Below are 23535 nucleotides of genomic sequence, written 5' to 3'. Positions count from 1 at the left end.
TGCCTGCCGGTAGAGAGAATGAAATACTCCCAGGGTTTTCAGTCTCCACTGAAAATCCCTCACTCTTGTGTGGCTTTTACTGCTCAGCCTTTACCTTTGTAGATTATGTGACGTCGATCAATTCAAGTTCAGAAACAGTAAAAGAATTATCTGGGGTCTTTGGAATTACAATTCAGAACTGGGCACGATGGCACACACCTATGATCCCAGCTCTCGGGAGGCTGAGGAAGGAGTAGCACCATGAGTTCAAGGCCAGCCTGAACTACATGATGAGACCCTGTCTCACAAAAAAAGAGAGAGAAAGGAATTGCAATTCAGGAGCCATAGCTCTGAATCAGTATTCTGAAGGAGCAGGGAAAGTGGGAGGTTGAATAGGCAAAAAGCTCTTAAATCATTAGTTAATGAAAGTCGCTTAAAGGGAAACTCCTAGTGTAGTTGGATAGGAATGCAAGGGCTACAAGTCTGGTGTCTCATGAGAGACAATAAAGAAGAGTGTATTTAATTAGTAATAATGTCCGTAAGCGTCCTGTGAGTATCTGGGTGCAACGTAATTACCTGGTCGTTCCGGGTGCCCACTGTCAAAGCTGGAGGTGCCCAGGTTCACGTCCCGGGCAGCAGCTTTAGATGTGCATGAGTCCTGGTCCTTACTCGACGAGTGGCCGCCCGCTCCTCCCTGCCCCAAGGTGATATGCCTTTAGAACGACCCTGATCAGCTTGGTGCCCGCTTCGCATTGTTGGAAGGATGCTAATTGGACTGGCTGCTAGCTGGGCCTTCTCTGCTGCCCCTCACCTGGCACTCGAGGCAGTGGGGAACACAGAAGGTGACAATTTGCCTGTCGTTGCCCAGCTGGTGACATCATGGGTCTCCCGACCCCAAGATATTTCTTGTATGCATAATGTGCATCCTTGTGTTTACCTCCATCTTAAACAGATTGTGCCCCCCCGCCCCGCAAGACACAAAGATAACCCTTGAAGTCTTTTAGTCCTGCCCCTGAGAGTCCTCATGCAACACTGGGGACAGATCAGCAGATCCAGGACAGTCCAACAGGACACGGTCTCTCCAGGAACTAGGGCAGTGCTGCGGGCTCGGGGCTCCACCAGCAGTGCCTCCCCCAGGCCAGTAACCCTCAGGGCACCACCGAAGTCAGGCTGTGAGCCCCCCACCTCTCCAGCTCCTGGGGCCCCACCTTGATTCACCCCCCTCATTCCCACCCCTCATTTCTCACGGCCACTATGAATGCTAAATGAAGCATGCAGACTCGACGCAGCAAGCACCATTCCCACCCGACTCGTGCCAGCGCTGTTTCTCCCGAAGCACTGATGTGTCAGAATGCTGCCCTTTAATCCTTGCCCCTCCTAATAAGAGAACATTTCTCAGTAGGATTTTAAGTGGAACCCTAAGTGTTCACATTTGTGAACTTTTTCTATGTATAAAGTATTCTAGCATAGAATACTGGAGGACTGTATTGTATAGTAAACAAATATTCTGGGCACATCCCAATGATTAATAGGATGAAAATCATTATAACACCTTGGAAAACTTAGAAAGCTACCAGGTTTGTCATGGGAAACGGCTCATCCCATGTTTGCACTCAGTTTTGCGTGACAGATCTGGTATGGATCATCTGGGATATATGCAAAGCATTCCCTGAACGTCTTATATGGGAAGGATGAAGAGGATGAGGATAAGGATTTTGGTGCTGCGGACAGGGCCCAGGACCTCACTTACACTGAGCCCAGGCAGGATCTGCCACTGAGCTACTCCTCCAGCCCCAAATTCTAATGCCTTCTTTTTTTGTTTCACAAAGCCACTTTAAAAATTAAAGTGAAATTTACATAAAAATAATTAAACATTGTAAAGTGAACACATCAGTGGCACTTACCACATCTGCCATTTCCGCAACCACCGGGTCTACCCAGTCCCAGCAGGTCCTCATTCTGCCAGGAAGTGCCCGCCCCTGAGGCCGTCCCTCCCTACTGCTTCTCCCCTCCGTCCAAGGCAGCCACCACAAATTCACCTATGGGAAATGGTGTGGGTTTTTTAACTTTTAAAAAATGTTGATAAATACATATATCCTAAATTTACCATCTTAACCATTTTGAAGGGTGCATTTCAGCAGTATATTCACATTATTATGAAACTGACCCCAACTTTTTTTATCTTGCAGAACTAAAACCCTATACCCATTAAACAGAGTCCCCTCTTCTCTCTGCCTACAGCCCCTGGTTACCACCACTCTACTTCTGTATCTATGGATTTCGCGACTTCAGATGTCTCCTGTAAGTGGAATCAGACAGTTTTTGTCTTTCCTGAGATCTTTGATATAAACAGAATCATATAACATGTAGTCTTTTGCATTTGGCTTATTTAAAAAAAATACAATGTGGGGCCGGGATTTAGCTCAGTGGTTTCGCTGCCTGCTGCGCAAGCTCAAGGACCTGAGTTCAAGCCTCGGTACCAAAAAATAAAACAAACAAACAAAAAAAGCAATGTTTTGTACAATACACAGTGTTCTCAAGATTTATTTATGTTGTAGTGTGTCAGTATTTCACTCCTTTTTATTACCAAATAATATTCAATTGTATGGCTATGCCACATTTTATCCATTCATCTATTGATAGACATTTGGGTTTCCATGTTTTGGCTTTGCTATAAACATTTGTATATATATATATTTGTGTATAAGTGACATAATTTTATATTTCTACCTGCAACATAGAAGGGTTTCAATTTCCCCACATCCTCACCAACACTTGTTAGTATTTGTTTTTTTTGAACTGTTTCATTTCCCCATGCAAGGGATTGAACCCAGAGTGCATACTAGGCAAGAGCTCTACCACTGAGCCGCAGTATCTGCAGCTTTCTGTATTGGTTATTAGAACCATCAAAGTAGGTGTAAAGTGGTACTTCATTGAGGTTTTGATTTGCTGATGATGCTGAATCCATTTTTTGTTAATGAAAAAAGAATAAATGAAATGTCAGCGATAGGAAACTGGAAAGGGCCTTTTGCCATCCTTTCATTAATCTCTGACTGATGAGGTCCCTCTGCTTCTGGCCCACCAAGGTCTGTGGTGGCTCCTTTCATCATTCAAAACCAAGCAGATCAGAGTCTGTGCACCAGAGGTACCAGGAAGCCAGGCCAAAGACCAGGAACAGAGGATGAGGTATGTCTCCACAGCACGCAGCTCGAGGTGGAATCCACCATGACCTGGGGCTCAGAAATGTGTGGAGGACATTTTGGTTGTCATGGCAACTAGAGTGAAAGGGGGAAGCCAGAGCTGGCATCAAAGGGGTACGGGGCAGGGATGCTAAATGTCCTGAGCAATGCCTTTTCAAGGACAGTCATACATAGAGAAGATGCCACAAAAAGCAACTGCCAGGGTACTCTGGGCTGGCCAGACATTTCTCAGGAAGCGATCCAGTTGTCAGGAGAAATCAGGGTGACATCAGTGCTAATCAAAAGTGAGGCCGGTCTGTGTTGGTGGTATAGTGGTGAACACAGCTGCCTTCCAAAAGTGAGGCCAACACAGCCATGTATAAAAGGCACTGTGGGCTCCCTGCCCACTAAAGCCTGGATGCAAAGATCAATGCTGTGCATTCTCTACTGAACCTTCCTCACAACACACACTAGTCTGCTCAGGTTGCTATGACAAAACATCGTGAGCTGTGTGGCTTCAACGGCTCATATTTACTTTCCAGTGTTCTGTAAGCAGGGAACTCCAAGATCAAGACATTAATCACATTGTGGGAGCCCCATCCTCATGACTTCATGTATCCCCAATTACTGCCTAAATGTTCCACACCTCCACATGTTATCATCTTGGGTATTAGGCTTCAAAATGATGCATATTAACAACTTATGTTCCCATTACATAGATTGAAAAACTAATGCTATGCAGGGGAAATAGCTCGTCCAAAGTCACACCCCTAAAAGACCAAGGTGGGATTTGGAGGCAGATCTGCTGAATTCCAGAACCTGAACTTTAGCTTCCAGGCTGTGTTCATGCTGATCAGAGATCACCCATTTACACCAATGCTCTGGAAGAATTAAAAGTCTGACTCCTGGTGAATAGAAACAGCAAATGATTCCCTAGCCCCCCAAAAGCAGAGAAGCAAGGAAAGTGAGCTTAAAATGATCCTTAAGATCCCCCAAGTGCAAACCTTCATTCTAGGGCTAAGAAAATGGAATCTAGAGTGGCTGGTGAGTTGCCACTAGATGGCCAAAGCCAGGATTAGAAGCCCATGTCCCTGACCCCGCCCCCCTTGGGGACATTTGCCCCCTCTCCGGGCTGGCTTGGCTCTGGAACGCCAACTCTGCTCCACTTTCCAGAGTGAAGAATCCTCCCACCGCCAGCAGCGTGTGTCACTGCCCACAGCCAGTGCACACCCCCACCCGTCCCACTCAGTCTCCAAAATGACAAGTTGAATTATTTTTTAGGTCCATTTTTAACTTCATTTCAAAATTAGGAGTGAATCTGTTCAGCACTTGAGACAGGTGAATTGGGACCAAGCAGTAAGCTCATGGCATCCTTGCTTATTCTGGGGCCACCCAGGCAGCTCCACAAACCAAGTGAGGTGTGCTGGGGACCCCTGTTTGCTGTCCCTCCCCAGCCACAAAATGACTTCACAAAATGAGACTCAGGATGGAGCCCAAAGCCAGCTGATTACTCAACCTGTCTTCTTTTCATTTCTGAGCCTGTTTTCCCATTTGTAAATTAGGAATAATTGTATTTACCCCCCAAACTGAGATGTGATAATGACTAAGTCATTAACTGAAATGAGGCCAAGCTTTGAGCAGACAGGCTGGCCTGGGTTCTCCAGACCTCGCTCACATCTACAGCCTGACTAATCCCCTCCCAGGGGATCACTGGCCACCACCTTCGAGGACATCTGCCCCGTTCTGGGCACCTAAAGTGCCTCCCCACCAGGATGACAGTGGAACTGAAGCAAGGCTGGCAGGACTGAGGGCGACATATGGCAGAGACTCTTCCTGTCACCCCGCTTCTGTCATCAGCAGAAGGTGACCTGCCTTGTACTCACGGAGCCTAGCCCCAGAGAGCAGCGCGACTGTGAGCAGTGATGAGCCAGTCTTCCAGCCCTGGGCACCGCCCTCTGCCTGGTGGTCTGCTCTCCCTTTCTATTCCTTTTGCACCCTGGAGGACAAAGGAAGGAGTCAGACTTGCCCAGGAGTGGCAAGAAAGCCAAGGGCTTCTGGGAATAGAGACTGAAACTCTGGGCTCAGAGTCCCTGGTCTGGCACTGGCTCTCAGGATGGTGTCTGGCTCCACTGCTTACCAGCTGGATGACTGAGGGAGGTCACATCCATCTGTTGTCCTTAACTTAGTTTCCTCATCCATCAAATGCAGATAATAATAGTTTCTATCTTACTGGGTTACCAGGACGCATATCTTCAGTTAGCTGTTGCTGCTGCTGCTGCTGTGTAACAAATCACCCAGAATGTATTGGCTTAAAACACACCATTTATTACATCTCAGGAGTTAGTGGGTCAGGAATTTAGGCAGGGCTCAGACCACAACATCTGCTCTGGGTGGCACAGAAGGTGACCACTAGGTGGCACTCAGCTGGTGATGTGCTCTGTTGGGGGACCCTGGATGGCCAGATGGCCTCAGGGGTGGTCCCTCCAGCATGACGGATTCAGGGCAGCTGGACTCTGACCTGAGCTTTCTGAGCAGGCTCCAAGAGGCAGCATGTGGGAGCTGGTACTTCTGTAACACTTGGTCTGGATACGGGAAGAGCACCATTATTACTGTATTCTGTGGGTCAAAGTAGTCTCAGCCCTGTCCAAACTCGAGGGACACCTATCCATGAGACAAGTGGCAAGGATTTGCAGCTGTCTTTAATGCGCCATGATAAGGAGAATGAAAACCTGGTTTTTCTCTTGTATTTCTAGGGAGTGGGCTGTTGAGTAATAGCTGGTTCCACTTGCATAAGCTTGGCATGATCAGGGTCTTCGCTGGTGCTGCTGTCACCCAGGCTTCTGTACCCGGAGGGCCACCCCTGAGACCAGCATGGCTCACCTGCACTGTTCTCCCCATCACAAAGCCATGAAGCATAGATTCTGCTGGACTCATACTGTGATTGACCATGTTCCCCAGAGTTCGTGCTCTGAAACTCAATCCCCAATGCACCAGTGTTGGGGGGAGTGCCTGGAAGAGGTGATTAGGCCACGAAGGCCCTGCCAGCAGGATTCATGTCATTATGAGGGGAGGGGTTGGTTCTCGGGATCTTAGCATCATGGCAAGAAGCCCCTCACTGGACGTAGCTCCTTTGATTTTGGCCATCCCCGCCTCCAGAAAAGTGAGCTGAATAAACTTTGGTTGTGTATCAGTTACGAAGTCTGTGGTATTCTCTTGTGGCAGCAGAAAACAGACTGAGGCAGCCCAAGTCAGGGCAGACTAGAGGCGGCTAAGGAATCTGCCCAGTGGCCCGATGTTATCGACTCCAGCAGCCCTGGCCTCCACCTTGCCGTAGAGCTTTCGATCTGCCTTCACTTCCTGGCTGCACGACCATGGGGCTGCTCGGTTGGGACTCCAGAGCTCACCCTGTCCCTTTCCTGCACACTCCTTCAGCACCTCAAGAAACAGTCTTGGGCGATGTGTCCATCAACAGATGAATGGATAAAGAAAGTGTGGTATTTATACAAAATAGAGTGCTGCTCTGCCCTTTAAAGATACATGGAGGCATTTGTAGGAAAATCGATGGACTTTGAGACCATGATCTTTAAGTAAAATAAATCAGACTAACAAGCTTAAATTTCATGTAACTCCTCTTATATGAGGAACCCAAAGTATAAATACTTTCAAAAAACCAAGGGAGACAATTGGAAACAGGGAGATAGCAAAAAAAAAAAAAAAAAATCCAGCCCTCTTGTCGGACTCACCTTACCTCCTGCTCCTCTGAGCCCCAGCTTTGCAAACCTTCAATGCTTCACAGATCCCAGGAGATCGGATACAAGGGCTAGTCATGGCTCTGGGCCTTTGTACATGCTGTTCCCTTTGCCTTTTGTGGCCTTTGTCTGTTTTTCTGCTTGGCAAACACCATTTAGCCTTTAAGTCTCAGCCTCTTAAGAACTCGTTCCAGCGGGTCCCCCGAGTGTCTACAGAACTCCCCTCCAGCCCTGGCAGCTGAGGACCCTGTCCTCCCCTCTCTGCAGCTCTTGGGCTTGGCCCCATGTGCGGCCCGGCATCCCAGGACCTACTCTTTGAGTGACACTGGGCCTGTGTCCTTGGGCAGCCTGGAAGGATGGAGGGAGCTCGGGTACCCAGGGAGGTCATGGGGCCTTGGCCATACAGTCACCCTGAGTGGCTGAGTGTCCTGGGCATTGGGCAAAGGCCTAGCAGGATGAGGAGGGGCCTCGGGCTCCCTGGTGCTCTTTTGCTGAGATGCCCATTGCACATAAAGTTCTCTCCTTTCCAGAAAGGAAATAAGAAAATCTCTCCAGAATTTTGTTCATCTCTCTGGGTCATTCCTTCCCCTTTGCCCCATCCCTTCTGAACTTCTTCTTTTACCTTGGTCTCATTGTTCTAAACTTGGGGAAGAAAGTGAGGACCACACTGGAGGGCAGGAGGAGGACAAAGGGTAGGAGTTGTTGAGGAGGAGGAACAAAGGTCTTATGAACTTTTGTCCTCAGAGAATATTCTTTATTCTTCTTGATTAGCTCCTCCAAGCAAACACGGGGAAGCCATCCACTTTGGGTTTTACTAGAGGATCAGACCCTACCTTGGGGACTTTTCCTGAGCACTAGGATCTCACATGCTCACCTTTGAGCACCACCAAAGAGAGTGGCTGGTCAACGTGAAGATAAGGAGCAGTTCTGGGGAACAGGGCATACGAAGAGCTCGAGGACAAAGGTGCTCCTGAAAACCCTCTGGGCAGCAGGTCCCTTCCCCAGAGTCCATGCTGTCTATGGGGTCACAACAGACTGTAAGGCTGTTGCTGCTCCTATCTGTTCAGGAGAGTCAGTTTGACTACGAGAGATTCTGTCCCTCGAGTTTGACTCAGAAAGGGTAAAAAGGTCAGAATTCATGGAAAATATTGCTGTTCTGTAACATTCATTAATTTGATGATGATGCTTCTATATATTCATCAAATATTAACTAAGCATTTTCATGCCCTTGGAAATGTGCTGGCTTCTGAGCTTTCACCAATGAGCAACTGAGACTTTCTCTGCCCTGGGTCAGGCTGGGGAGGAATATTTGTCATCCCACCTCACACAGCCTTCCTGCCCTATTCTGCCTGCCCATCTTGAATCACAGAACCCACAGACCTTAGCTTAGGAACACCTAGCGCAATGTGTGTGATCTACCAGCGAGGGAAGAAGGCCCCAGGGAGGGTAAGTGATTGGCTCAAAGCCACCAGGCCGGGTGAGAGCAGAGACTGGTCGTGACCTCAGGCTTCTGAGATAACTTGAACTGGGATGCAAACGCACCTCCCCCTACAGGCGATGATCACCACCGACAGCCTGGTTCCTTCCTGGGCACATGGGGAACAGAAGTGGGCTGTGCCCTCTAGAAGCCCACAAGACTGACTACAGTGTCACAGGAACTGTACCCTTCCTAAGTCCAAGGGCTTCCAGGTCGCAGCCCTGATCCAAATGGGACTCAGGAGCTAGAGCTGGGCCCAGGTGTGTTGTAGGGCTCCATGTATGAGCCAGGGTGACCTGAAGTTGCACCCAGAACTAGGGAGAATGCACACTTCAAGGCCAGTTCAGAGAAACTGAGTAAAAGGCTGAGTTGAGTCGCCTGGAAGATGTTGGAGTCCTAATTCCTAGCCTCTGTGAATGTGAGCTTATTTGGAAATAGTCTTTGCAGACAAGTTAAGAAGGGGTGATGAGAACGGATCGTAATCTAATACTCCTGGGTCTTTAATACAAAGGGGTATGTAGGTAAACACACGAGGAGATGCCACATGAAGGTGAGAGCAGATTAGGCTGATGTTTTACAAGCCAAGGGCACGGAAGCTGGCAGCCAACCAGCAGAAACTAGGAGGGGGACATGAAGAGATCCCACCTCAAAGCCCCAAGAGGACCCCGTCCTGCGGGCATCATGGGGGTGGAACCTTGGGACCAGAGACCTCTGCTGTTGAAGCCACCCAGAATGTGGACCTTTCCTGTGGCGGCAGCCAACCAAGATGGGCTTCAGCCCAAGTCAGCAGACTGGGCAGATCAGAAGAGGAAAAGTGTACAGCCTGGGAGAAGCCCAGAGCCAGATCCTTTGCACCGAGGCTTGGAGGAGCCATCAAAGTCCTGGGATAAATAAATAGTCCTGCATAAATAAAGAGCATCACTGGATAAACCCACCATTCTGGCTGGGGTCTCCTGCTCCTCTGGGCCTACCTCTAGGCCAGGGCCCTTTAGGGCCCACTCCAACTGCCTCAGCAGCCTTCCTGGCAGGCACCCTGGACATCTCTGAGGAGCAGAGTGACCTCCTGTTGACTGTAAGCCCTGTGCATTTAGACTGCTGTCTTCCAGCTGTCAGCTCAGACCACAGTATCTTATATTTCCCATCAATAATTTGACCATCTCGGGAACAGAGGCCCCAGGGGTGCTGGGGAGCAGACTCTCCCCATTTGTTATTGACGGGCTCTTGCAGCCTGCCCCCAAGTGCTAGGGACTGGCCCCAGGACGCCTTGCCCAGGGCACCTTCTCACTGCCCTCCAGTTCCTTCTCCCTTGCCTGTGCCTCCTCTGAGGCTGGTCCCTGTCCTCAGGGCTGCAAACCTTTCAGACTTTATAGTTACCAACTCCATACCTCTCTGTCTGACATGAGCAGAGATAGAAGCTTGAGAGGAAAAATGTATTTAAGGTGTCTGTTCATTCCCTGCCATATTTACAAAGGGGTTGTTTGTATGGAGGTCCATTTCTAATTGTCTTATTTGTTTGGTTTTTGTTTGTTTTCTTCCCAAGATCCTTACAAATTCCTAACAAGGGTATCTCGGCAGGAACTAGTGCGAGGGACTAGCAGTGTTTCTCCTGACAGCGCCTTTGTACCCACTGATTGGCTGGGACGTGTGGGATTTGTGAGCGGGGCTCCTTACTGGGTAGTAGCCAGGAAGAGAAGCAGGGCTGGAGGATGGGACAGGAACAGTGGGGTCAACAGTGTGCTGGTTGTTCCCCACCTGGCACCTTCAATGGGACAGAAGCCATTGCTGGGGAGAGGGCCAGAACTAAGGTACTGTCTTCACCAGAGACTTTGTGAGGCCCTGGGCTCATCCACCTGGGGACACATGGGCTCCCGGAAGAGCCTGGTAGAGCTGAGCATCAGTGGTGATGGCAGGGGCTGTGGAGCTGCAGTTCAGGGGACGGCCACCCAGAGTCACTGACTTTGGGACACTAATGTTAATATATTTTCCTCAGAACCCATAGCCAGTGGAAGCCTGCAACATATGATTCATATCCTAAATACAGGGTGATCAAAAAGTGAATTATTTATCACTTTCTAGTATTTATCAGTCAGTGTTCTGGTTGTCTATAGCTATGAAAAGAAATATCCCAACATTTAATGGCTTAACACACCCACTCATTTTGCTCATGATTTTTTAAGGCAGGAATCTGGGAAGAGCTCAGTTGGATGGTTTATGTCTGTTTTGCGAGGTATGACCAAAAAATACGGTGAGTGTCTAAATTTTTTTAAATGTGTTACAATAAAAGACACATTACCATTAATCCCCCTCAAAACACTCTTCGCTTTGAACATACTTACCCCATTGTTCTTGCCACTTTCCGAAGCAGTCCTCTCTGCTGAGGGTCTTTACTGGGGCTGTCATGGCTGCCACAATGTCCTGAGTCCGTTCAAAACATTTACTTTCATGGTCGGTTTTACACTGGGGAAGAGCCAGAAGTCCCAGTGCCAGATCCAGTGAATAAGGTGGATGAGCACAAAGTTTTTATGAGCCTGCCTTCCCATTGGAGGGCATGAGATAGCCACTGTTGTTGTATTTTTTTATCACGTGTCATAAGACCCTAAGGAAAGAAGACTTGCAGAACTGCTTCAGAAAGGCAAGAGTGGAGGGATAAGTGTGTTTGAAGAGAGGGGGAGTTTTCTGTGGGATCAATGGCAATGTGATTTTTATTGGTACATAAGTACCTCGAGCTAACCGATTGAGCCACTGGAGCTCTGGTGATTTTCATTGTGATACATTTTTTTCTTTCTTTTTTTTTTTTTTTTTTGATACCACGGATCAAACTCGGGACCTTGCACTTGTGAGGCAGGCAGGGGAACCACTGAGCTAAATCTCCGGCCCTACATTTTTTATTTTTCTTTTTTACTAGTACATATTTGTGGTACATAATGATTATATTTATCATGGGGAATTTGTACATGAACTAGTATATAACACATTTAATTCTTTGTTTTGTCCTGTTGCCCTCCCATTCCTCCCTGTTCCCTCCAACTCTTCTTCCCCCTTTCATTTGCAAAAGCTCTATTCCAGTTTTCTCTTCAATTCTTTTTCAATCCCCTTTCCCTTCCTTCTCTCTCCCCTCCCTGCATTTCTTGTTCCCCTTCCCATTTGTAAACGATCTCCCTACCAAATAATAACTCTCACCATATATTTTGATCACATCCTGTACGTGGTGTCAGTTGGGGCAGTAGGAGAAACCACTTCCTGGAGGGTTTTCCCTTGAAGTGCATGACCCATTTTTTGTGCTCCTTGGCCTCCCTCTACCCTAAGTGTCGCTTCATCCTTCAGGGCCTATGCATCAGCCTGACTTCCTACACCTTGGGAGGCGGCTTTGCTTGTGTGGCAGCTGGCTTCTGAGAGCCAGGCCAGTATGAGGCTATGACGGGACTGGCTTGGGATCATCTCTACCATGTGACTCTGATGAAAGAAAGCACGGCGTCCTCCTTGCCCAGAGGAGTGGGGAGATGGGCCTCCCCTTGACAGAGCTCACAGTGCAGAAGAGAGTGTGCCTTGGAGGACAGTGGTATGGCCATCGCTGGGAAACGTGGCCTGCCACACTCGATAACTGTGTTCCCCATGAACACGCAACATAGTTAAAACTAATTTGGAAGATCCAGCCCCTGTTTCTATAGTCTTTACAGATGCGCCATGCACGGCTGGAGTCACAGGGCACCCGATCCATGGACTCACTCGCTCCCGCGTCCCTGCAGCCCATCAGTGACTACGGCTGAGACCACAGCTGTGACGGGCTCCTTCGTCTACCTGGGCTTCCCTACAGCGCAGTTCCTGGCTCCTCAGAGTAAAAGGAGAAGCTGCCAGATCTCTTCAGAGATAAACCTGGAACTGGGACTGCACCTCCTCCTCTTTTCTGTTGGTCAAAGCGAGTCGCAAGTCCAGATCAGGCCCAAGGTCTGGGGAAAAGGAGTCCATCTCTGGGCCTGGGAAAACAGGGAGGAGAGGACTGGCGGCAGCTGTCCTTGGAGACTCCACCACACCAGGACCAAGGGAAATCAAAAATTCACATAGAGGGCCAGGGATTTAGCTCAGTGGTTCCACCACCTGCCCCGAAAGCACAAGGACCCAAGTTCGATCCCCGTTATGTAGAGTGCGCAGCACAGTGGTCTGGCATTTGAGAAATGTTTGTCAAAAATAATTTTTAAATATAATAAAGATTTTATTTTTCTCAAAATGTTTGATTTCCCAATTAAGACAAATCATTACATAATAGGCTGTTTTGTACCTCCAAATAAAAAAGTAATGCAAGCATGACACTGTTGGGAGCAATCTGATTAAAGAAATTCTACTGAGCATCTGCTGTATACTCCACTCTTCATGGCACAATCTCCATCTTTGGGGACCTTGTCCCAGCAGCATGGGGACCAACGTCAGCAGGAGATGGGGTTCTGGGTGAAGTTTGGGTGCTGTTTAGAGGTAGAAGGAAAAAGAAGAAGAAAAGGAAGAGAAAGAAGCATAAGTTATGGGAAAGAGATAGAAAAGCCTTAAATAACTTTGGATTTAAAAGTTTTACCTTCACAAATCCCTTACAAAGTTTCCTGATCTTTAAAATCAGGGTAGTAATATCTGCTTGTGTCAGACAGCAGCAGTTGTATTATTATTAAGCATCTCAGTTGCTTAAGACAACTAAAGTTTATCTCTCATGCATGGTAAATTTCTACTCCAGGTGCAGGTTATTCTCCAAGATTCTGATTTCCACGAGTTGGTTCAGCCTTCCCGGAAGTTTTAAAGCTCTTCTATAACAACACGGGCTTCCAAAATCACTGCAGCGGAAGACAGAGTTGAAATATTTCCCCGCACACAAACTGGGTCACTTTCACTCACACTTCGTTGGCCAGAGCAAGTTAGCTGGAGAAGCCCAATGTCAGTGGGAGCAGGGAAGCACGATCCTCCTGCTGGAGAGGCAGGAGAACCTGTGGCATAGCTGTGAACACCAGGGACACCACCCTGCTTCCATCCCGGAGGGCGGATGTGAGGACGAAATGAAACCAAGTAATAGCTGAGAACCAAATGGCCACACTGGGCGGGGACTTCGAGAACCCTACTTACCCCACTCAACTCTTGATGACTCAGTGCTGCCCACCAGCCTCAGGGACACCACTTCAGCTGGTGAGTCATTAGTCACCGCAGGCTGTGTCACTTTCACATCATTCTCCAAGAGCTGAGACTCTGAAGCATTCATTTTGAGAATACCAAGATTCCGCATGTGTGAAAGGAATCGATATAAGGGCTTCAGAGAACTCACAAAGCCTATGGAAATGTTCCTTTCTCTTTCCTTAGATTTTCACCCTTATGTCTTAGTCAGTTTGGGCTGCTATCACAAATATGGGATGGATTGCATGGCTCAAACAACAGGCCTTTATGTCTTGAAATTCTGGAGGCTGGAAGTTCGAGATCAGGGTACAAGTGGTAGCTAGGTTCTCGGTGAGGGCTCTTGTATTAGGCACTTTCCTACTGCTGGACAAAATACTCATGCCTGCAATTTAAAGGGGAGAAAAGCCACTCACCTCATGGCAGCCAGGAAGCAGAGAGAGAGAAGGGAGGAGCAGGGGACAGGAAAACACCTTGTAGTCACAGCCCCAAGAGATCCACCCCTCCAGTCACAATGCGGGCACACTTTCGATCTAAACTACAACCACTCCCTGATAGATCTCTTTTGTCTTCTCGCTGTGTGCTCATATGCTGGAGAGATCGTCTCTCTCAGCTCTTCTTATGAGCTCATTAATCACATTCCAATTCCAGCTGGCCCAGGGGCCCTTTTGAATCAACAGAACTGCAGTGCTGTGCAGTGACACATGCCTCTTCCAGATGGAGATTCAAGAAGCTCCATTCTGTTATCTCATAATCCCCAGAGGCTTGGTCTCATAAACCATCACTGGGCCCTGGAGCTCAACATGGGAATTCTGGGGGGTCACCAGTATTCAGTCCATAACACCTTCTGATCATAACTCCCAAGGCAGAACAATAGCCCAGAAGAAAGCGCTGGGCTTTAAGATGCAAAGCCAGATACTCACTTGAAAAATAAACCTTTTCCCTGCACAGGCTGTCTGCCCAGCTTCAACTGTCCCCGGAAAGGACATTGGAATAAAGGAACACTCTGACCACATTCAGCCTTTGTCCCTGGCTCCTCCCTTCTTTCTTCCTCTCTTTCTTTCTTCCTGGGTGCATGAGGGGAGCAGCTTTCCTCCACCACACCCTTTTGCCAAGCCATTTCTGCCTTGGAGCCAGCCAACCGAGCACAGAGTGAAACCATGAGCCAAAATAAGGCTCTCCTCCTTTAAACTGTGGGAGAGCTCCTCTAAACTCTCTCAGGGCCTGAGAGAGGCCATTTAAATTGTTCATTTTCCACTCATCCCCTCCTATGAAAGATTAAAGCCACTTACTGTTTTCTAGGCCTATGGGATCTAATAGGAGAACAATCGTGTACAATTTCAAAATATCCTCAGTGTTTTTGGGAAAAGCTACTGAATAATTAGCCAGCTACCACTGTCCATTTGATTTCTGAGATTACAGTTCTGTAGCAGAGGCAGGTGGAGCGCTGTAGCCAAACAACCCCAATGATGAGAGCCATATTAGCAAGAGACAGGAGAAGGAGCAGCCAGGGTGAGGGGCAAGACTGACTGAGGAGTTGCTGCTCCATGCAGGGGCAGGAGGGGACCCCTGAGGGACAGGCAGTTGGAAAGTAGGTTTGCTCAGAGGACAGTAACTGGCTTTGGCTCTTTGATCCAAAAGTTCTCCAGAAAACATACACTTTCCTGTTGTTACACGCAGAAAATAATGGAATTGCAGGTAGCTGACTCATCTTCCTTAGAGCATATACGCCAGCCTGCAATCACGCTCTCCTTTGGGAGCTTGGGAATAATGGCTTCTTCCTCCACCATCTGTTGACTCCAGAAGGAGGTGGGGTCAGGCTTTGCTCAGCATCATAACCTCAGAGCCTAGCATGGTGCCTAGCACATGGCAGGCTTTGGGTCAATCTGTTTGGCTGAACGAGTCAGAGAGTTTATTACCAACAAACACCTCTGTCTCTGCCCGAGGCTGTACTGTGAACGTGGGTCCTGACGGTGCCTGGTGTGGGAGGTGGGGATGACAGGCAGCTCGGCCCACTGGTTCTGAGAAGCCTTCAGCTCCTCTGTAGTCCAACCTTGACTCTGCCACTTGCCTGCATATGCCCTTGGGCAGGCTTCTAACCTCTCAGTGCCTCAATGGCCTCATCTATTAAAACAGGGATAATGATCATTATGCCTGTTTTGTACGATTGTAGCAAGGGTGGACACTCTTAATAGTGCCTGGAATGTAGCAGTGAGAATAAAAATGTTGTTCATCATCATCATCATCATCATCAGTATTGTCCATTCTGCTAGAAATTGGGGCTGGATAAATTCCTAATCTGAATTTGCAGTCTTTTGCTATTTTAAAAGAATTTAGCCTAAGATTTAAACCTCAGCCATGTTTTTTGGTAATTGAGGTTCTGTTGGAGACCACTGGCACAAGTTTAGTTTAACCCATGGAAAAGTGATGTGCTTCATTATGGTTTCCATTCATTTATTAGGCTTAACAAATGTCCTCAATGTTATGCCCCTTTGCACTGGGGTCGTTTTCTGGCTACAAGAAATGTGCACACAGATTCCAGCCACGTTGCGAGCCCTCCATTACAATCTTCTCTTTCTTCCTCTTGCAGTGTCTTCTTTTTATACTGTGTCACCTCCCCGAGGCTGAGTGAGGTTTGTCACAACTCCTTCCCTATGTGTTTCCGGCTTAGACTTGGTCAGTGAAGCATTTGTGTGAGATCTGGAAGGCAGAAAGGAAGGAGTGACCAGGTCCCCTGCAAGTCATCGCAGTTCACAGACAGAGAGAACAAGCAGTAGTCCATTCTGCTTGCAGGACATATCTTCTCTCTTCCCTTCAAAGCACCCTTTTCTCCTTGAGCATTTCTTTTGCAGTTCTTTTACTTTTCTTCTTCTTATTTCTGCCCTAAAGCAAGTAATCATTCACACTCATCAGCTGTCCTGACCAATTCATAGAACGGGACAATAAGAACAGATGCTGGCGCAGGAATGTTCCAGCTGGTTCCAGGGGCACCTCCTCTCCGCGTGGTCTTTGGTGTGCGTGGCTGGGAGGTTGGACGTGGCTGGGACAATGGAATAGGAGCCTTCTCTTGCAACGTAGTCTCAGAACTTCCCCTGTCAGCTTCTCCACACGGCCCCTCCAGCTGGGGAGCTGGTCTTCTCACATGGTGGCTTGGGGTGCCTAAAGTGCCAATGTGGAAGTCACCAGAGCTTCTTGAGTCTCCATGCTGGGAGAGGCATGTGTCATTTCCACAGCAGTGCAGTTCTGCTGATCCAAAGGGCCCCTGGGCCAACTGGAACTGAAGTGAAGCGACTCACAGGAGGTAAGGTTATCTGGTGGCAGATGTGGAGTCCAGCTTTGAAACCATAACAACCAGAGTCCCACCAGGAAGCAGAGCCTCTAGGCATGGCACAGAAGAGAAGGTTCACTAAAGGAACCAGACCTTGCCCAACTGTGGGAGAAACCGAGGGAGAGGAAGTAAAAGGGTGGGCTGGAGGGTCCGCTGAAGCGAGGGCAGGGGTGGACAGGTTGAAGCTGGTGAGGGAACCTGAGAAGCCAGGGGTGTTTTGCTGCTAGAATGGGCCCATGAGGGGGCTGGGAAAGTCTGGAGGACGGGGTGGCCACACAGCCAGAGAGAGTGTGTGGACACGCTGAAACCTCAGCACCTCCCTATCAGTCTCTCTCTGCCTGTGAACCACAGTGACTTGCAGGGGACCTGGTCACTCCTTCCTTTCTGCCTTCTAGAGCTCACACAAATGCTTCATGGCTCAAGTCTAAGCCGGAAACACATAGAGAGGGAGCAATGACAAACCTAGCCCAGAACGAGAGGGCCATAGCGCAAAGTCAATTGCTGCCGTCCTGTTAGGTCTTCATGGACAGTTGCTCTGAGTGGCCCCCTTGACCTCATGCTAGAAGATGGGCCTCCGGTGCTAGGCTCAGCCTGTTCTCCTGGTTCTGGGTGCTTGGCTTGATCTGGTGTCATGCTCCGGAGCTGCTGCTCTAGGCCCATGGTTAACAAGTCTCTTCAAAGGCAGGTTCATGCCCAGTTGCTCCAGCCACGTTGCCATGCCCTGGTCTCCTACTTCGGTAAATTATAAAAACTAGAACATTGCGTTTGATAATGCTATTATCCAATGCGTAGACCTTGTTCTAATTCACCAGTTGGCCTCCAGATGTCCATTACACCAAAAGCGAACCCTGGATCCTACACTGCATTCGCTGTTTCTCCACACCCTCCTCTGGCCTGGCCCAGTCCCTCAGGGTTTCTTTGCGGCTCCTGACAGTGATGCTTTTGCAGAGTGCTGGCCAGTTTGTTTGTAAAACAGTCTCATTTTGGGTTTGCCTCGTGTTTCCTGGTGATTAAGTTTAGGTTACATGTTTCTGGCAGAAATATAACAAAAGGAATGCTGTATTTTTCTCGATGCTTTGTACCAGGAGGAAACCAATGTGAATCTTTCCCGTTACTGGTGATGTTAAATTTGAATATTTGATTATGATGGTGTCTGACAGTTTTACAGCTTTATGGGGTTACTATTTTCTTTCTAATTACTAAGTAAACCTTACAGAGATACTTTGAAGCTATGTTACTGGCCTGTTGCTCAGGACACTGAATGTACTAACCTTAGCAGCCTCTCATGAGGCCCATGCATCAATCCATTTAACAAATCAGTGATTACAATGCTGGCTGCCAAATGGCCATTTTCTACCTCTGTTGTTCCTTTTGCCTCTATTAGTTCACATTCTACTCTAAGAAAAAGCCTTCCTTTCTCCCCCTTTATTTATTTATTTATATCCGTGTAAGGCACTGATTTCCATTTTATTCAGTGGGTTATAACCTGTTACTACCATAATTTTGTCTGGTGCTTAAATTGTCCCAGAGCTGTTCTCTGAGAGCCTCTCCTAACTCTGGCCTCTTCATATGCTTCCATGATTCCCTGAGCACTTCCTACTGTTGTGGCACAAACTATTTCAAGTTCACCTTGTACTGTTTCGCCCCAGTCTTTGAAGCCATCACTTCCCCAAGGAGCCCTGACTCTTGGTAGTGGGGAAGCACATGGACAGACCAAGATGGGGGGGGGGGCTTGCTCACTGCCACTTGAGGGCCATTATTCTTGGCTCCCTTTACGGAGAGACCTAGGAAATACACGTGTGGGCGCGCGCACACACACACACACACACACACACACACGTATACATGCGTCCATTCTTCATTTTTCTCTCTGTCTCTTTGTTTTAAATACCATTAGTTCACACCATGAGCTCACTGTTTCCAAAAGCAAAAACCATGGATCCTATTATCCATGGTATCATTTTCTTAATCCTAGAGAGTGCTTTCAGAACTGTTAACCCAAACCCCTGCAAAACAACACCCGAACCCTACTCATTTGAGTTCCATGTTTACAGCTAGCTTTTATCTCTAGCCTCAGGGTAAACAGTCCGAATACTCGGTCAAGTGTTGCTCAGGATAGTTACGATGGTTGTTTTTCAGTGCTGAGTTCTGGGATGACTTGTTTTACAAGGGGTTGTAAAACGAGTCTGCAGATTAACATTCACCACAGGCCAGTGCAAAAAAGAAACCAGGCTACGGGGCATATTTTCACCTGAGCCCTGCACGATGGTAACGTCTCTCAGGGAAATCTGCCAGTGCACCACTAGCCCGGGCCTAACTGGGAAGCAAGGGAGATTGGTCCTGGAAATCATGTCTCTCTCCTTTCTCCCTCATTCCCATTTTGCCTCCCAGGTGCCCCAGGCGCTCTGCCCACCCCGCTCTTACTGCTGTCCTTCCCTGGCTCTGCCTAGCGCTTCCTACCACCCCACCTTGTGCCTCTCTGCCTCTCAGCTCTGAAAGACCCGTGGGAGGAGGGTCAGCAAATCCTCAATGAAGGCTGACTATTAGCTGCCTGGTCAGGCGCCCTTGCCGGGTATTTGTGTACCTCACTTGTTCAACTCGGGCTCCACGGAGGGGTGGAATGAAGATATCTTTGGACCCCGTCTCCTCTGCCCTGACTCTTGACCTCCGTCTGCTTAATCTGTAGGCGAAAATCGTTCTGCTGGACAAGCTACAAGGAATGTGCACTATTAATAGATAACTGGCTTGAAATATTTCTCCTCCACCTGTTCCTTCTCCTTCTCCTCCTTTCCCTTTTCCTCCTCCTCCTCTTACTTCTCCTTCTCCTTTATATTCTTCTTACTATTTTTCTTCTGGTTTTGAACAGGGTCTCACTATGTTGCCCAGGCTGGCCTTGAATTTCTGGGCTCAAGAGATCCTCCTGTCCCTGCCTCCCAAGTAGGTGGGACTGTGGGTACACACCATCATGCCAGGGAATTACACGTTTCTTAATCACTTAAATGGCTTAATGCATAATTAAATACATTGGATTTATCTATTTATGTTACTGAATGGGAAATTTCATGAGCAGTCACCATCCTGCAGCTTCTGATGAAATGCATGTCGTACTGTCCACACCTTGGGCAGAACATGGGCAATGTGTTACCTGGAGGGCCTGATCCATACCACACTCCCCACCAGCAGCACCACAAGCTCAGGACTCTTATCCGAGTAGTTGCGTAAGCAGCCTTTAATGAGCTGCAGCCTTGCTTTGGTCCACGGGCGTGTTTTCCTTGGCCAGCATATTGGCCCCCAGGGTGTGGCGGAGTGGGCTTCAGAAGTAGCTAGACAGGCGTCCCCGGCCATGAGACCATTTCTCAGGGATTTCTGAAATTATCGAAGGGAGAATAACCTTGTAATAAGAAGCCAGTTTTCACTGTAATCACAAGTGTTGGCAAGACCTCAGGTGAGAGCGCCTGCCCATCTGAACTGCTCCCCAAAGCTAATCTCACAAGTGCCTCAAGGGCAGGGACTGGGGAGCGAGCAAAATGAATTTCAGTATTACTCAGAGAGTCTCAAGGAGCTGCATTACCAATTAGTAAGCCAGGGCTGAGCTGGAGGAATGGTTGAAGTATCATGTTCTCTGGCAGGGCGCCTTAACTTGAAGTTCTGGGGTGCGTTTCAGGAGATCCATGCTCCCTGAATTACACAGGGCTTTATTAAAAGTTGTGCTATTGCATCTTCATGAGGAGAGAGTCAGCAGCTTTCTTTAGATTCTCAAGGGAGTGCCCAACCCCTGACAGGTTAAGAATCTCGACCTAATTGAACATTTCACCTGACACAAGAGCGGTGGGCAGCTGCTGCCTGAAGCGTGCAGTCCCAAGGGCGCCTGCAGGTATTGACAACCCCTGCCCCCGAGGCATGGTGGAAAGCAGAGCACCGGATACGTCACAGTTGCCACCACCTTCGGCTATGGAGTCAGTGTCTGTGTCCTGCCCCCACCCTACCGACATGTGACCTTTAATGCCCAGCGCAGTTGGATCAGGAGAGGGTCACTGGGAGGCGACTGGGTCGTGGAGTGGTGCCCCTCTAAAGGAGGCTGAAGGGAGCATGTTTGTCCTTCCCATCATGTGCGGACTTACGGAAGGTGCCATTCAGAGAAAGCAGGCTGTCACCAGACACTGAGTCTGCGGGTGCCTTGACCTTGGACTTCTAGCAATCAGTTTCTATTGCTCAGGAAGTACCCAGAGCTGTCCTTAGTTTGGAATAGTAAGTGCCCTCCTCCTTATTCACTCTCTGCTTCCTGCTTTTCGGTAATGAGGGGAGTGGCACTGCTGCCGTTTGCACTGTTGCACCCCAGGCCCTCAGGGCTCATGAGCGTAGAGAAGCTCCAGGCAGCGGCTAGAAGTGGGTGTCCTGTGTGTTCAGTCTGGGGTGCATACCTGACTTTCCCTGCAGGGCCCTGAGTTGAAGCTGACAGTGACTGATTAAGCCGTGAGTGTTTGGAGCCCGCTGTGAGTTGGCTTCCTGGACTGGATGCTGCAGTTTGTGAGTGAGGGTTCTGTTGCTGGTGGTACTAAGGATCAAACCCAGAGCTACTCTACTGGGAGTCTCATCCTCAGCCCTCTTTGTTTTTTGAGACAGGGTTTTGCTGGGTTGCAGAGGCTCTAACTTGCAGTTCTCTGGCCTCAGCCTCCCAGAGTGCTGGTACCACCATGCCCAGCTCTATTATTATATCTCTTATTTTTAGATCAATGGTCTGATTATTGTCCATTCGTGTTTTCAGCCTCTTACCCAAGATTCTGAAATCAGAATGGGTGAGGGTAGGACCCAGGCTACAGTAATTTTTGTAAAGCTCCCCAAATGTGAGTCATAGTTAAGAACCGTGATTCTGGGAGGGAGCCCAAGCTCTCTGCAGAGGAGGGTGAAGAAGGAAGGGAGCCAGCTGCTGCCCTTCCTCTGCAATCTCCACCCTCCTAGCAATGCCCACGGTGATCATCTCTGCGCCTGGAGCCACCTCGGGAAGACAGGTCCCTCGCCAAGACCCAGCAGCTCACCAAAGAGATGGCCACAGGCAGAATGTAACCAGGAGAAATTCTTCCCCTTCTCACTGACCTCAGTGCCCTGTTAGTGCCTCTCCTAGATGAGCTGCCACTGAAGTTAGAACAAAACTCCAAACTCACTGGGAACTCTGCCAATTCTCAGGTCCATGTCCCAGGCCTGTGCCCGGGTCCCCACAGCCCCTCTGCCCACTTGAGGTCAGCCTGTTCAGCCACAGGACCTGTGGCACTGCCGGTCAACCATTCTGTCCCACAGCTTCTGTGGCTTGCACGTTCCATGGCTCAGGATTAAGCAAATTCCCACCAAAGAGCAGGCTCCCTGACCATGCCCAGGCCACCTTTCTCCTCCCCATCACGTTTTGTCCACTTGTCCCCGTGCATTTCCTAGCTCTTCCACTCTCTGAAATTGGTCAGCTTGTGCATTTACTGCCTCTGCCTCGGCAGCCAGGATAAGCTCCCTGAAGGCAGGAATTTTGTCTGTCAACAAGATTCGGCTGTGTTCTGAGTGTTTGCACCTCATCAGGACCTAGCTCTCCGCCCTCTGTCATTTGCTGAGTCTGTGGCTTTGGGTCAGTGGCCACAGCTTCTGTGAGCCTCAGTGTTCTCTTCAGAAAGTGGGAGAAAGGATGTTTTCCCAAACTTCCTTCCAGGGCTGTGGTCACCGACAATGCCAGTTTGATGGTGCAGTGCGGGGGCTTCTGTCACCAGGTCTGCATCTCTGAAGGGCCTTCGCCCTGTGGAATGCCTTCACTGTCCAACAGCAGTCTAGGGAAGGGAGGATTACACTGCTGGGGTCTTCCATCTGCCACCAGTGCCGCCACATCTCCAGCTGTCCCCAGACCCAGCCCCCTTTAACAGGCTGTATCACCATGTCAGGGGTGCTGTGATTTCTCAGGCTTTTGGGTGGAATCCACTCCAGCCAAACAAAGGACGAGGAGTGGCAGCCAGGGAGGAGCCCCCTCTGGGCTCCTGTGGGAGCAGAGGTCACTGACCATCTCCAGTTGTGCCTCTGTCTTCACCAGGGCGTCCACATCCACACCGTGCTGCTCCCACCAATGCCTGAGCAGGACAGAGGTTCCACAGCCGGGCCTTCCTGCCAGGCGGACCCTCCATCCACAGCCTTTGCTGGGCCCAGACTCCCCAGAGCTGTGATGCAGTCCGAGGTTGCTCCCTTCCTGCTCTCCCTGCGCAGACATAGAAGCTCTCCCTGGTGGCCCCTGCTCCTCCCCTTTTATCCTCAAAGTCATTTCCCTCCCTGTGTCTTGGACACACTGAATCCCATTTTGGTATCCACTTCTCGGAAAACTCACTGAGAAGAGAAGCTGGAGACAACTCTTAATGCCCTGTGGCCACACGTCCCGGGTTTGATTCAGGTGCTGTCATGGCTTTGGAGGTATACAATTTCAATAAAGGCATCATCAATCAGGAAACACTGTCTCCTCCTCCTATAATGCAGGCTGCAGCCTTCAAGGCCATTGTTCGGGTACTGCTCTCCCAGAGCAGGGCTGAGTGAGATGGGCCAGTGCCCTAGGGAGGAGAATTGTGGAGACCACAGAGACACTTACTTTGGGAAGTCCCCTGTGCTCTGGAGTCCCAGTGGACATATGTTTCATTGACCTCCAAGCCAGCTTATCCTACAAGG

General features: G+C 49.0%; 1 long non-coding RNA gene across 14 annotated transcripts in view; it reads right to left on the bottom strand.

Annotated features, from left to right (window-relative positions):
• Positions 1 to 12570: 12570 nt before the first annotated feature.
• The window catches only part of LOC101721717 (uncharacterized), a 28223-nt gene continuing 17258 nt past the window's right edge, over positions 12571 to 23535 (bottom strand). For 10 of the 14 annotated variants that reach the window (XR_015442854.1, XR_015442864.1, XR_015442853.1 and 7 more), the window contains one exon: positions 12571 to 20220. This is a non-coding gene — a long non-coding RNA (uncharacterized LOC101721717). Of the gene's footprint in view, positions 20221 to 23458; positions 23528 to 23535 lie in introns of all 14 variants that reach the window. The other 4 variants (XR_015442857.1, XR_015442861.1, XR_015442863.1 and 1 more) reach the window with 4 other exon arrangements.

This window comes from Heterocephalus glaber, unplaced genomic scaffold, assembly GCF_053883595.1.
Source record: "Heterocephalus glaber isolate CG9 unplaced genomic scaffold, H.glaber_assembly_v1.0 deba00001555, whole genome shotgun sequence".
NCBI lineage: Eukaryota > Metazoa > Chordata > Mammalia > Rodentia > Bathyergidae > Heterocephalus > Heterocephalus glaber.
Note: the sequence above shows the minus strand (reverse complement) of the source record. Positions and strands in the feature narration are given on the sequence as shown.